General features: G+C 44.0%; 1 pseudogene; it reads right to left on the bottom strand.

The window, feature by feature from the left end:
* Window positions 1-12,500, bottom strand: part of LOC110522824 — a 29,452-nt pseudogene that overhangs the window by 13,536 nt on the left and 3,416 nt on the right.

Below are 12,500 nucleotides of genomic sequence, written 5' to 3'. Positions count from 1 at the left end.
TTACACATGGAGTAAAACAAACATACAGTCAATAATACAGTATAAACAAGTCTATATACAATGTGAGCAAATGAGGTGAGAAGGGAGGTAAAGGCAAAAAAGGCCATGGTGGCAAGATAAATACAATATAGCAAGCAAAACACTGGAATGGTAGTTTTGCAATGGAAGAATGTGCAAAGTAGAAATAAAAATAATGGGGTGCAAAGGAGCAAAATAAATAAATAAATTAAATACAGTTGGGAAAGAGGTAGTTGTTTGGGCTAAATTATAGGTGGGCTATGTACAGGTGCAGTAATCTGTGAGCTGCTCTGACAGTTGGTGCTTAAAGCTAGTGAGGGAGATAAGTGTTTCCAGTTTCAGAGATTTTTGTAGTTCGTTCCAGTCATTGGCAGCAGAGAACTGGAAAGAGAGGCGGCCAAAGAAAGAATTGGTTTTGGGGGTGACTAGAGAGATATACCTGCTGGAGCGTGTGCTACAGGTGGGAGATGCTATGGTGACCAGCGAGCTGAGATAAGGGGGGACTTTACCTAGCAGGGTCTTGTAGATGACATGAAGCCAGTGGGTTTGGCGACGAGTATGAAGCGAGGGCCAGCCAACGAGAGCGAGAGTTATGGTTAGAGCTAGGGTTAAGGTTGGAGCTAGGGTTAGGTTTGAACCGGGATGTGGACATAAAGTTAGGGTTAGGGTTGTGGTTGAGGCTAGGGTTAGGTTTGAAGCGGGATGTGGACATGAAGTTAGGGTTAGGGTTGTGGTTGTGGTTGAGGCTAGGGTTAGCGTTGAACCGGGATGTGGACATTAAGTTAGGGTTAGGGTTGTGGTTGTGGTTGAGGCTAGGGTTAGGTTTGAAGCGGGATGTGGACATGAAGTAAGGGTTAGGGTTGTGGTTGAGGCTAGGGTTAGGTTTGAACCGGGATGTGGACATGAAGTTAGGGTTAGGGTTGTGGTTGTGGTTGAGGCTAGGGTTAGCGTTGAACCGGGATGTGGACATGAAGTAAGAGTTAGGGTTGTGGTTGAGGCTAGGGTTAGGTTTGAACCGGGATGTGGACATGAAGTTAGGGTTAGGTTTGTGGTTGAGGCTAGGGTTAGCGTTGAACCGGGATGTGGACATGAAGACAGTGTTTAGGTACAAATCACATTTTATTGGTCACATGCGCCGAATACAACAGGTGTAGACTTTACGGTGAAATGCTACTTACGAGCCCATTCCCAACAATGCAGAGTTAAAAAGTAAGAAAAATATTTGCTAAAGAAAAAGGTAAATGGTAAAACAATAAAATAACAAGGCTATATACTAGGAGTACCAGTACCAAGTCAATGTGCAGGGGTACGAGGGAGTTGAGGTAATTGAGGTAATACAGTAGGTACATGTAGGTAAGGGTTAAAAGTGACTAGGCAATCAGAATATATAATAAACAGAGTAGCAACAGCGTATGTTATGTGAAAAATGTGAAAGTGTGTCTTTGTGTGTGTGTGTGTGTGGCATCAATATGCATCTGTGTGTGAGCGTCTGTAGTGAGTGTATGTGTGTGTGTGTTGAAGTGTCAGTGTTGTGAGTGAGCATAGAGCCAGTGCAAGAGAGTCAGTGCCAAAAAATTAAGAACTGCTGAACTGTTCGGCAGTCTTATGGCTTGGGGTAGAAGCTGTACAGGAGCCTTTTGGTCTCAGACTTGGCGCTCAGGTACCGCTTGCCGCGCGTTAACAGAGAGAACAGTCTAGGATTTGGGTGGCTGGAGTCTTTGACAATTTTTAGTGCCTTCCTCTGACACTGCCTAGTATGGAGGTCCTGGATGGCAGAGAGTTCAACCCCAGTACTGGGCCAAACACATTACCCTCTGTAGCGCCTTGCAGTCAGTTGCCAAGTAGTTACCGAGCAGGTGATGCAGCCAGTCAAGATACTCTCAATGGTTCAGCTGTATAACTTTTTGAGGATCTGAGGGCCCATTACAAATCTTTTCAGACTCCTGAGGGGGAAGAGGCGTTGTTGTGCCTTCTTAATGACTGTGTCGATGTGTTTGGACCATGATAGGTCCTTAGTGATGTGGACACCGAGGAACTTGAAGCTCTTGACCAGCTCTACTACAGCCTTGTTGATGGGAAAGGGGGTGTGTACTGCCCTCCATTTCCTGTAGTCCACGATAAGCTGCTTTGTGATGCTGACGTTGAGGGAGAGGATGCTGCCCTGGCACTACACTGCCAGGTCTCTGACCTCCTCCCTATAGGCTGTCTCATTATCGTCGGTGATCAGGCCTAACACCTTCATGTCGGCGGCAAACTTAATGACGGTGTTGGAATCATGCGAAGCCATGCAGTCGTGGGTGACCAGGGAGTACAGGAGGGGACTGAGCACGCACTCCTGAGGGCCCCCCGTGTTGAGGGTCAGCGTGGCGGATGTGTTGTTGCCTACCCTCACCACTGGGGAGTCCAGGATCCAGATGCAAAGGGAGGTGTGGAATGCTGAGCTGTAGTCAATGAACAGCATTCTCACATAGGTATTACTTTTTTTTGTCCAGGTGGGAAAGGGCAGTGTGGAGTGCAATTGAGACTGTGTCATCTGATGATCTGTTGGGGCGGTATGCAAATTGGAGCGATTTGGAGTGGGATGATGGTGTTGATGTGAGCCATGACCAGCCTTTCAAAGCATTTCATGGCTACAGGGACTATGGTGGTTTGCTTGAAATATGTAGGTTTTACAGAATGGGTCAGGGAGAGGTTGAAAATGTCAGTGAAGAAACTTGCCAGCTGGCCTGCGCAAGCTCTGAATACGCGTCCTGGTAATCCATCTGAATGGATTACCAGGACTCTGAATGTTTAAAGTTCTTACACACATTGGCTACGGAGTTCGTGATCATACAGTCATCTGGAACTGCTGGTGCTCTCATACATGGTTCAGTGTTGCTTGCGTCGAAGTGAGCATAGAAGGTATTTAGCTCGTCTGGTAGGCTAGCGTCACTGGGCAGCTCTCGGCTGGGTTTCCCTTTGTAATCTGTGATAGTTTGCAATCCCTGCCACACCCGACGAGCGTCAGAGCTGGTGAAGTAGGATTCGATCTTAATCCTGTATTGATGCTTTGTCTGTTTGATGGTTCATAGTAGGGCATAGCAGGATTTCTAATAAGATCTAGAGCAGTAGCTCTAGCCTTTAGCTTAGTGCGGATGTTGCCTGTAATCCACGGCTTCCGGTTGCGATATGTACGTACGGTCACTGTGGGGATGATGTTGTCAATGCACTTATTAATAAAGCTGGTGACTGATGTGGTAAACTCCTCAATGCCATCGGATGAATCCCGGAACAAATTCCAATCTGTGCTAGCGAAACAGTCCTGTAGCTTAGTATCCGCTTCATCAAACCACTTCTGTATTGAGCGCGTCACTGTTACTTTCTGTTTGAGTGTTTGCTTATAAAAAGGAATCAGGAGGATAGAGTTATGGTCAGATTTGCCAAATGGAGGGTGAGGGAGAGCACTGTATGTGTCTCTGTGAGTGGAGTAAAGGTGATCTATAGTGTATGTGTCTCTGTGTATGGAGTAAAAGTGATCTAGAGTGTATGTGTCTCTGTGTATGGAGTAAATGTGATCTAGACTGTATGTGTCTCTGTGTATGGAGTAAAGGTGATCTATAGTGTATGTGTCTCTGTGTATGGAGTAAAGGTGATCTAGAGTGTATGTGTCTCTGTGTATGGAGTAAAGGTGATCTAGAGTGTATGTGTCTCTGTGTGTGGAGTAAAGGTGATCTATAGTGTATGTGTCTCTGTGTATGGAGTAAAGGTGATCTAGAGTGTATGTGTCTCTGTGTATGGAGTAAAGGTGATCTAGAGTGTATGTGTCTCTGTGTGTGGAGTAAAGGTGATCTATAGTGTATGTGTCTCTGTGTATGGAGTAAAGGTGGTCTAGACTGTTTGTGTCTCTGTGTATGGATTAAAGGTGGTCTAGACTGTATGTGTTTCTGTGTATGGAGTAAAGGGGATGTAGAGTGTATGTGTCTCTGTGTATGGAGTAAAGGTGATCTAGAGTGTATGTGTCTCTGTGTGTGGAGTAAAGGTGATCTATAGTGTATGTGTCTCTGTGTATGGAGTAAAGGTGATGTAGAGTGTAGGTGTCTCTGTGTATGGAGTAAAGGTGATCTATAGTGTATGTGTCTCTGTGTATGGCGTAATGGTGACCTATAGTGTATGTGTCTCTGTGTATGGAGTAAAGGTGATGTAGAGTGTATGTGTCTCTGTGTATGGAGTAACGGTGATCTATAGTGTATGTGTCTCTGTGTATGGAGTAAAGGTGATCTATAGTGTATGTGTCTCTGTGTATGGAGTAAAGGTGGTCTAGACTGTATGTGTCTCTGTGTACGGAGTAAAGGTGGTCTAGACTGTATGTGTCTCTGTGTATGGAGTAAAGGTGGTCTAGACTGTATGTGTCTCTGTATTTGGAGTAAAGGTGATCTAGAGTGTATGTGTCTCCGTGTATGGAGTAAAGGTGATGTAGAGTGTATGTGTCTCTGTGTATGGAGTAAATGTGATGTAGAGTGTATGTGTCTCTGTGTATGGAGTAAAGGTGATCTATAGTGTATGTGTCTCTGTGTATGGAGTAAAGGTGATCTATAGTGTATGTGTCTCTGTGTATGGAGTAAAGGTGGTGTAGAGTGTATGTGTCTCTGTGTATGGAGTAAAGGTGATCTATAGTGTATGTGTCTCTGTGTATGGAGTAAAGGTGATCTATAGTGTATGTGTCTCTGTGTATGGAGTAAAGGTGATGTAGAGTGTATGTGTCTCTGTGTATGGAGTAAAGGTGATCTATAGTGTATGTGTCTCTGTGTATGGAGTAAATGTGATCTAGACTGTATGTGTCTCTGTGTATGGAGGAAAGGTGATGTAGAGTGTATGTCTCTGTGTATGGAGTAAAGGTGATCTATAGTGTATGTGTCTCTGTGTATGGAGTAAAGGTGATCTAGAGTGTATGTGTCTCTGTGTATGGAGTAAAGGTGATCTAGAGTGTATGTGTCTCTGTGTATGGAGTAAAGGTGATCTATAGTGTATGTGTCTCTGTGTATGGAGTAAAGGTGATCTAGAGTGTATGTGTCTCTGTGTGTGGAGTAAAGGTGATCTATAGGGTATGTGTCTCTGTGTATGGAGTAAAGGTGGTCTAGACTGTATGTGTCTCTGTGTATGGAGTAAAGGTGATCTATAGTGTATGTGTGTGTCTCTGTGTATTGAGTAAATGTGATCTATTGTGTATGTGTCTCTGTGTATGGAGTAAATGTGGTCTAGACTGTATGTGTCTCCGTGTATGGAGTAAAGGTGATCTATTGTGTATGTGTCTCTGTGTATGGAGTAAAGGTGATCTATAGTGTATGTGTCTCCGTGTATGGAGTAAAGGTGATCTATAGTGTATGTGTCTCTGTGTATGGAGTAAAGGTGATCTAGAGTGTATGTGTCTCTGTGTATGGAGTAAAGGTGATCTATAGTGTATGTGTCTCTGTGTATGGAGTAAAGGTGGTGTAGAGTGTATGTGTCTCTGTGTATGGAGTAAAGGTGGTCTAGACTGTGTGTGTCTCTGTGTATGGAGTAAAGGTGATCTATAGTGTATGTGTCTCTGTGTATGGAGTAAAGGTGATCTATAGTGTATGTGTCTCTGTGTATGGACTGACGGTGAAGGGGCGGTGTGCACCCATCATGATGCGTCTCTCTGAGAGGATGTGGCCCTGTTGGCTAGTGTCCAGAATGTGACGCTTCTTTAGAACCTTCAGAGCAAAGGACCGACTGGTGTCACTCTTTAACTGAACCTGAAGACACACACTATACAAATGAAACACACACACACGCAGGCATTACAGACACACACTAATGTAAGCACACACACATTATATACACACACACTCACACTTACCAGCTGGACGCGACTGAAGCCTCCTAGCCCGAGGGTGCAGATGACGTGGAAATCAGTGAGAGACACACTGGAGAAAAACCCTGCCTCTGCCTCCAACCTTGATTGACAAGGGGTCAATCAATTGCCCGTTATCTTTTCACTGTAATTAGCGAGTCTATATGGTTATATACAGTTGAAGTAGGAAGATTACATACACTTAGGTATTAAAACTCATTTTTCAATCATTCCACACATTTCTTGTGTCAGTTAGGACATCTACTTTGTGCATGACATAAATAATTTTTCCAACAATTGTTTACAGACAGATTATTTCACTTATAATTCACTGCATCACAATTCCAGTGGGTCAGAAGGTTACATACACTAAATTGACTGTGCCTTTAAACAGCTTGGACAATTCCAGAAAATGATGTCATGGCTTTAGAAGCTTCTGATTGTTACGGTGCGTGAATGAGGACCCAAAAGCGAATTAACGTAAACAGAGCTTCTTTAATAACAAAACAAAACGTAGGCTCAGATGGACCGGCAGGTTCCGACAGGACAGGACAAGGTTGCAGCAAACATGACGATAGTCTGGTTCCGGCATGAACAACACAAACAAGAATCCGACAAGGACAGGAGCAGGAACAGAGAGAGATATAGAGACCTAATCAGAGGGAAAAAGGGAACAGGTGGGAAAAGGGGTGACGAGGTAGTTAGGAGGAGACAAGGCACAGCTGGGGAAAAGAGGGGGAGAAAAGGTAACCTAACAACGACCAGCAGAGGGAGACAGGGTGAAGGGAAAGGACAGAAACAAGACACAACATGACAGTACATGACACTGATAGGCTAATTGACATAATTTGAGTCAATTGGAGGTGTACCTGTGGATGTACCTGTGGAACAACAGCAAAGGATCTTGTGAAGATGCTGGAGGAAACAGGTAACAGTATCTATATCCACAGTAAAACGAGTCCTATACCGATATAACGTGAAAGGCCGCTCAGCAAGGAAAAAACCTCTGCTCCAAAACCGCCATAAAAAAGCCAGACTATGGTTTGCAACTGCACATGGGGACAAAGATCATACTTTTTGGAGAAATGTCCTCTGGTCTGATGAAACAAAAATAGAACTGTTTGGCCATAATGACCATCGTTATGTTTGGAGGAAAAACGGGAAGGATTGCAAGCCAAAGAACACCATTCCAACCGTGAAGCACGGGGTTGGCAGCATCATGTTGTGGGGGTGCTTGCTGCAGGAGGGACTGGTGCACTTCACAAAATAGATGGCATCAGAAGGATGGAAAAGTATGTGGATATATTGAAGCAACATCTCAAGACATCAGTCAGGAAGTTAAAGCTTGGTCGCAAATGAGTCTTCCAAATGGACAATGACCCCAAGCATACTTCCAAAGTTGTGGCAAAATGGCTTAAGGACAACAAAGTCAAGGTATTGGAGTGGCCATCACAAAGCCCTGACCTCAATCCCATAGAAAATTTGTGGGCAGAACTGAAAAAGCGTGTGCGAGCCTACAAACCTGACTCAGTTACACCAGCTCTGTCAGGAGGAATGGGTAAAAATTCACCCAATTTATTGTGGGAAGCTCGTGGAAGGCTACCAGAAACGTTTGATTCAAGTTAAACAATTTAAAGGCAACGCTACCAAATACTAATTGAGTGTATGTAAACTTCTGACCCTGGGAATGTGATGAAAGAAATAAAAGCTGAAATAAATCATTCTCTCTACTATTATTCTGACATTTCGCATTCTCATAAAGAAGTGGTGATCCTTACTGACTTAAGACAGGGAATTTTTACTAGGATTAAATGTCAGGAATTGTGAAAAACTGAGTTTAAATGTATTTGGCTAAGGTGTATGTAAACTTCCGACTTCAACTGTACATCATAAACTGAATTTACTAAACTCGGTTTGGTGAAAGAAGAAAGAGTGAGAAAGAGAGTGAGAGTGAAAGATGGGAATTTTAGAGTTGTAGCGACACTTACTTGGTGTTGAGCTCATCATTCTCATTCTGTCTGCTGTTGACATCATCCAGCCCTCCAATCAGATGCATGAATGACCTGGAACAGGGGAGGGGTAGGGTTACACAACTCCACATCAACTAATGAAGAACCATTCAATTACATGCACACACACACTCTCTCCCCCTCTCTCTCTCTCCCTGTCTCTCCTGGGTTCTCTCACTCTCTGTCAACGACCAGACAGGTGACTTCTCCTACTGCCGTGACACTGGTCGTACGAACATCTTCCCTGGTGGGAGAGAAATAGGAAGTAATCTTTATCTTTATCTTCCCTTTGCCTAATAGAACTCTACTCTTATTATTTGAGACTGTATGTTTGTTTATTGGTTGGTTTGTTTGGTATGTTAAATGCTCTCATACATTGTATGTCAGGTTTGTGTTTGGATGTCTATTAAAGCTGCTTGTTGTTGTTTAGTGTTTAGCAGTGCTGTTGTCTCACCCTTTCAGCGCCTGCTCTCCAAACCAGTCCCCCTTAGTGAGAGTTGTTAGAAACTCTAGCTCCTCATTGATTGATTTCTGCTGCGTGACCTTTACCTGAGGACAGACAGAAGAAATTACCCAAAGAAGGGGGAGAGGAGAGGGGAAGAGGAGGGAGAGGAGAGGGGAAGAGGAGGGAGAGGAGAGGGGAAGAGGAGAGGAGGGGGAAGAGGGAGAGGAGAGCTGAAGAAGGGGGAGAGTAGAGGGGAAAAAGAGGGGAGAGAAGAGGGGAAGGGGAGGGAGAGGAGAGGGGAAAAGGAGGGAGAGGAGAGGGGAAGAAGGAGGGAGAGGAGAGGGGAAGGAGGGAGAGGAGAGGGCAAGAGGAGGGAGAGGAGAGGGGAGTGGAAGAAGGAGGGCAGTAGAGGGGAAGAAGAGAGGAGAGAGTAGGGGAAGAGGTAGGAAGTTTGTGAAGTCTGTGAATTTAAATGATGAATTATGCATTACTGCATATGTCCACACAGTGGCAGTATGATTGTGATAGTATGACTCCGCCTCTCCTCCTCCTCTTCATCACCTGTTGTTCGCTGATGATGAAGAATGTGTCTCCTGTGGTGCCCTGTCTGATGATGTAATCACCTTCACTGTAGTGAGTCTGAGAAAGAGAAACAGATCAAGGAGAGAGAGAGAGAGAGAGAGAGAGAGAGAGAGAGAGAGAGAGAGGACAAGTGTGAGGGAGAGAGCAAAAGAGAGAAAGAAAGAGATAGGGGAGAGGGAGAGAGAGAGAGAGAGAGAGAGAGAGAGAGAGAAAGAGAGAGAGAGAGAGAGAGAGAGAGAGAGGGGGGGGGGGGAGAGGGAGAGGGAGAGAGAAAAAGAGAGAAAGAGGGGAGCAGGAAAGGAGAGGGAGAAATACAGAGGACAGCAGAGGAGAAGAGAGAGAGGTGGGGAGAGAGACAAAGGGACAGAGAGTGAGAGATGGAGGGAGGGAGAGAGAGAAAGGAGGATAACAGCAGAGGAGAAGAGAGGGGGGGAGTGATTAAAGTTATTTTAATAAAGTCAGTTAAGAACAAATTCTTATTTACGATGACGGCCTACACCGGCCAAACCCGGACGACGTGGGCCAATTGTGAGCGCGTGTGTGTGTTTGTGTGTGCATGTGTGCACTCCACACCTCCTCCAGAACATCAGCCACCTTACTAAGAATGTCCTCAGGCAACGACTGAAAGGAGGGAACACTGACAGAGAGAAAGAGAGAGAGAGAGAACAACAACATTGTTGCTAAAAATAAATTGTGTGAATAAGACTTTTTAAGAGACGTGACAGAAGCTAGCAAATATTTTGTGTTCTGTGTCTATTCAACTAGGCTCATAGAATGATGCAAAGCTGCATAATGTGTGTTTGAAGCAGAAGCTAACCGTGTGTGTGTGTCTGTGTGTGTCACCTGCGGATGAACTCCATATACTGGAAGTGTTTGATGAGTCCAGTCCTCATCATGATGGTCTGGAAACCCTGTCTGTCTATCACCCACAGCTTAATGTCCGTCAGAGCTGGAGAGACGTAGAAAGAAAGAAAGAAAGAAAGAAAGAAAGAAAGAAAGAAAGAAAGAAAGAAAGAAAGAAAGAAAGAAAGAAAGAAAGAAAGAAAGAAAGAAAGAAAGGCAGATGAGGAAAATAAATATATAACAAAGGGGAAATGGGAGCCAGAAGAGTAAGACAATTTAAATTAATTTCAATGCCTCCGTATGCTCTCCTGTTGCTCACATGTACGCTCCCCATCCCTTTCCACATTAAAGAAAAGCAACTTCAAGTGCAAAGAGTTATAAAACATTTGAAGTACAACAGAGCCAACGTGTCAAACATGATAATATGATTCAAACCTGTGGCACGTAGCCAGCAGAGAGAGAAGCTCAACAAAAGCATTACATACACAGACACTCAGAGAGATGCAGACCCTCTCCCTCTCTCTCTCTCTCTCTCTCTCTCTCTCTCTCTCTCTCTCTCTCTCTCTCTCTCTCTCTCTCTCTCTCTCTCTCTCTCTCTCTCTCTCTCTCTCTCTCTCTCTCTCTCTCTCTCTCTCTCTCTATCTCTCTCTATATATATATATATATATATATATATATATATATATATTTATATGTCTATCTGTGTGCTGCCCACACTGTAAGATAAACAGAATATTACATAATCACAGTGACATAATGATCTGATGATATTCAGACTGTATATATTCATATTCCAACAGTAACATCCACACTCAATTATGCAACAACACACACACAGAAGTATTTATGTACAGTGGGGAGAACAAGTATTTGATACACTGCCGATTTTGCAGGTTTTCCTACTTACAAAGCATTTTCTGCAAAGGGGACAGGACGACTGCACCGTATTGAGGGGAGGATGGATGGGGCCATGTATCGCGAGATCTTGGCCAACAACCTCCTTCCCTCAGTAAGAGCATTGAGATGGGTCGTGGCTGGGTCTTCCAGCATGACAACGACCCGAAACACACTGCCAGGGCAACTAAGGAGTGGCTCCGTAAGAAGCATCTCAAGATCCTGGAGTTGCCTAGCCAGTCTCCAGACCTGAACCCAATAGACAATCTTTGGAGGGAGCTGAAAGTCATATTGCCAAGCGACAGCCCTGAAACCTGAAGGATCTGGAGAAGGTCTGTAGGGAGGAGTGGGCCAAAATCCCTGCTGCAGTGTGTGCAAACCTGGTCAAGAACTACAGGAAACGTATGATCTCTGTAATTGCAAACAAAGGTTTCTGTACCAAATATTAAGTTCTGCTATTCTGATGTATCAAATACTTATGTCATGCAATAAAATGCTAATTAATCACTTAAAAATCATACAATGTGATTTTCTGGATTTTTGTTTTAGATTCCGTCTCTCACAGTTGAAGTGTACCTATGATAAAAATGTACAGACCTCTACATGCTTTGTAAGTAGGAAAACCTGCAAAATCGGCAGTGTATCAAATACTTGTTCTCCCCACTGTACACTTTATGCAGAAACATACGGACACACACATATGCAAACACACAGAGTTGTGCCTCTGGCTTCTGGCAGTGATAATGTGTTTCATTGTTTGTCTCTACAATAATAAGAGGGTAAGTCTATAAACATGTCAACATATTGTTTTTGTGAGGATACAGCAGAGTTCTACCTTACTGCCTTGCCTTCCCCTCCCTCTCTCTCTCTCTCTCTCTCTCTCTCTCTGCCTACCAATTGCTGCCTGACGCTGAATAACATTGTACAGCAAACATTTCACCATTCATAGAGAGAGAGGGCGAGAGAGATTGAGAAAGAGAGAAAAACAATTAAGAGCAGAAGAGTATCAAGATGTGTGTGTGTGTGAGTTGCACAGGGACAACCCATCTGAGAGGGTGGGGAACCAGAAGAACGGGGTGAAGGACATCCAAAAACACAAGTAAGAATTACCATGGTGATGATGACTACTGTTCCTACCTACCAATAGGACTGCATGGAATAGAAATAGCTATATTTTCTGATATAAAGTTGAATTCTTTAGCTACCATACAGGCATGATTCTCACTAGAGCAGTTGAAGCAACAGGTATGATTTCGCCTGCCTCAGTTCTATGCCTAAGAGTCAGTCATGTATGTGCATGCTTGTGTGTGCGTGCATTTGTGTGTCTTAGCAGCATAGATGTGACACCACCCCTCACCCCAATCACTCAGCCGCAACACACACACACACACACATTCGTCTGACAACAAATCTCACCTCAATCCATCAGACTAAACGTTAGTGGCAGAAAGGAGAATGAAGAGATTACAAAAAAGACAAAAACAAATCCAAATCCTGAATTCAATCAAATGGCTGTTAGGGTTAGTGTTAGTGGGTTAGGGTTAGTGTTAGTGGGTTAGGGTTAGGGATAGGGTTAGGGTTATTGTTAGGGTTAGTTCTACCTAAAATAGCAGTGTGTGTTTGTAACCTGTAACAGTAGCGGTCCTGGAACAGTTGTAGAGGATGGCCAGTTCTCCAAAGACCTTCCCAGGATCCATGATGCACAGCTCCTGTCCCCCTTTAGTAACCTCCACCTTACCCTCTACATACACACACACACGCACACAATTAGATAATGTCGATCATATACTCCATTCACTTTATAAACATCCACAAATGAATAGGAGAGTGTGGGTGTATTACCATGAAACATGATTGT

This window comes from Oncorhynchus mykiss, chromosome 5, assembly GCF_013265735.2.
Source record: "Oncorhynchus mykiss isolate Arlee chromosome 5, USDA_OmykA_1.1, whole genome shotgun sequence".
Classification (NCBI taxonomy): domain Eukaryota; kingdom Metazoa; phylum Chordata; class Actinopteri; order Salmoniformes; family Salmonidae; genus Oncorhynchus; species Oncorhynchus mykiss.
Note: the sequence above shows the minus strand (reverse complement) of the source record. Positions and strands in the feature narration are given on the sequence as shown.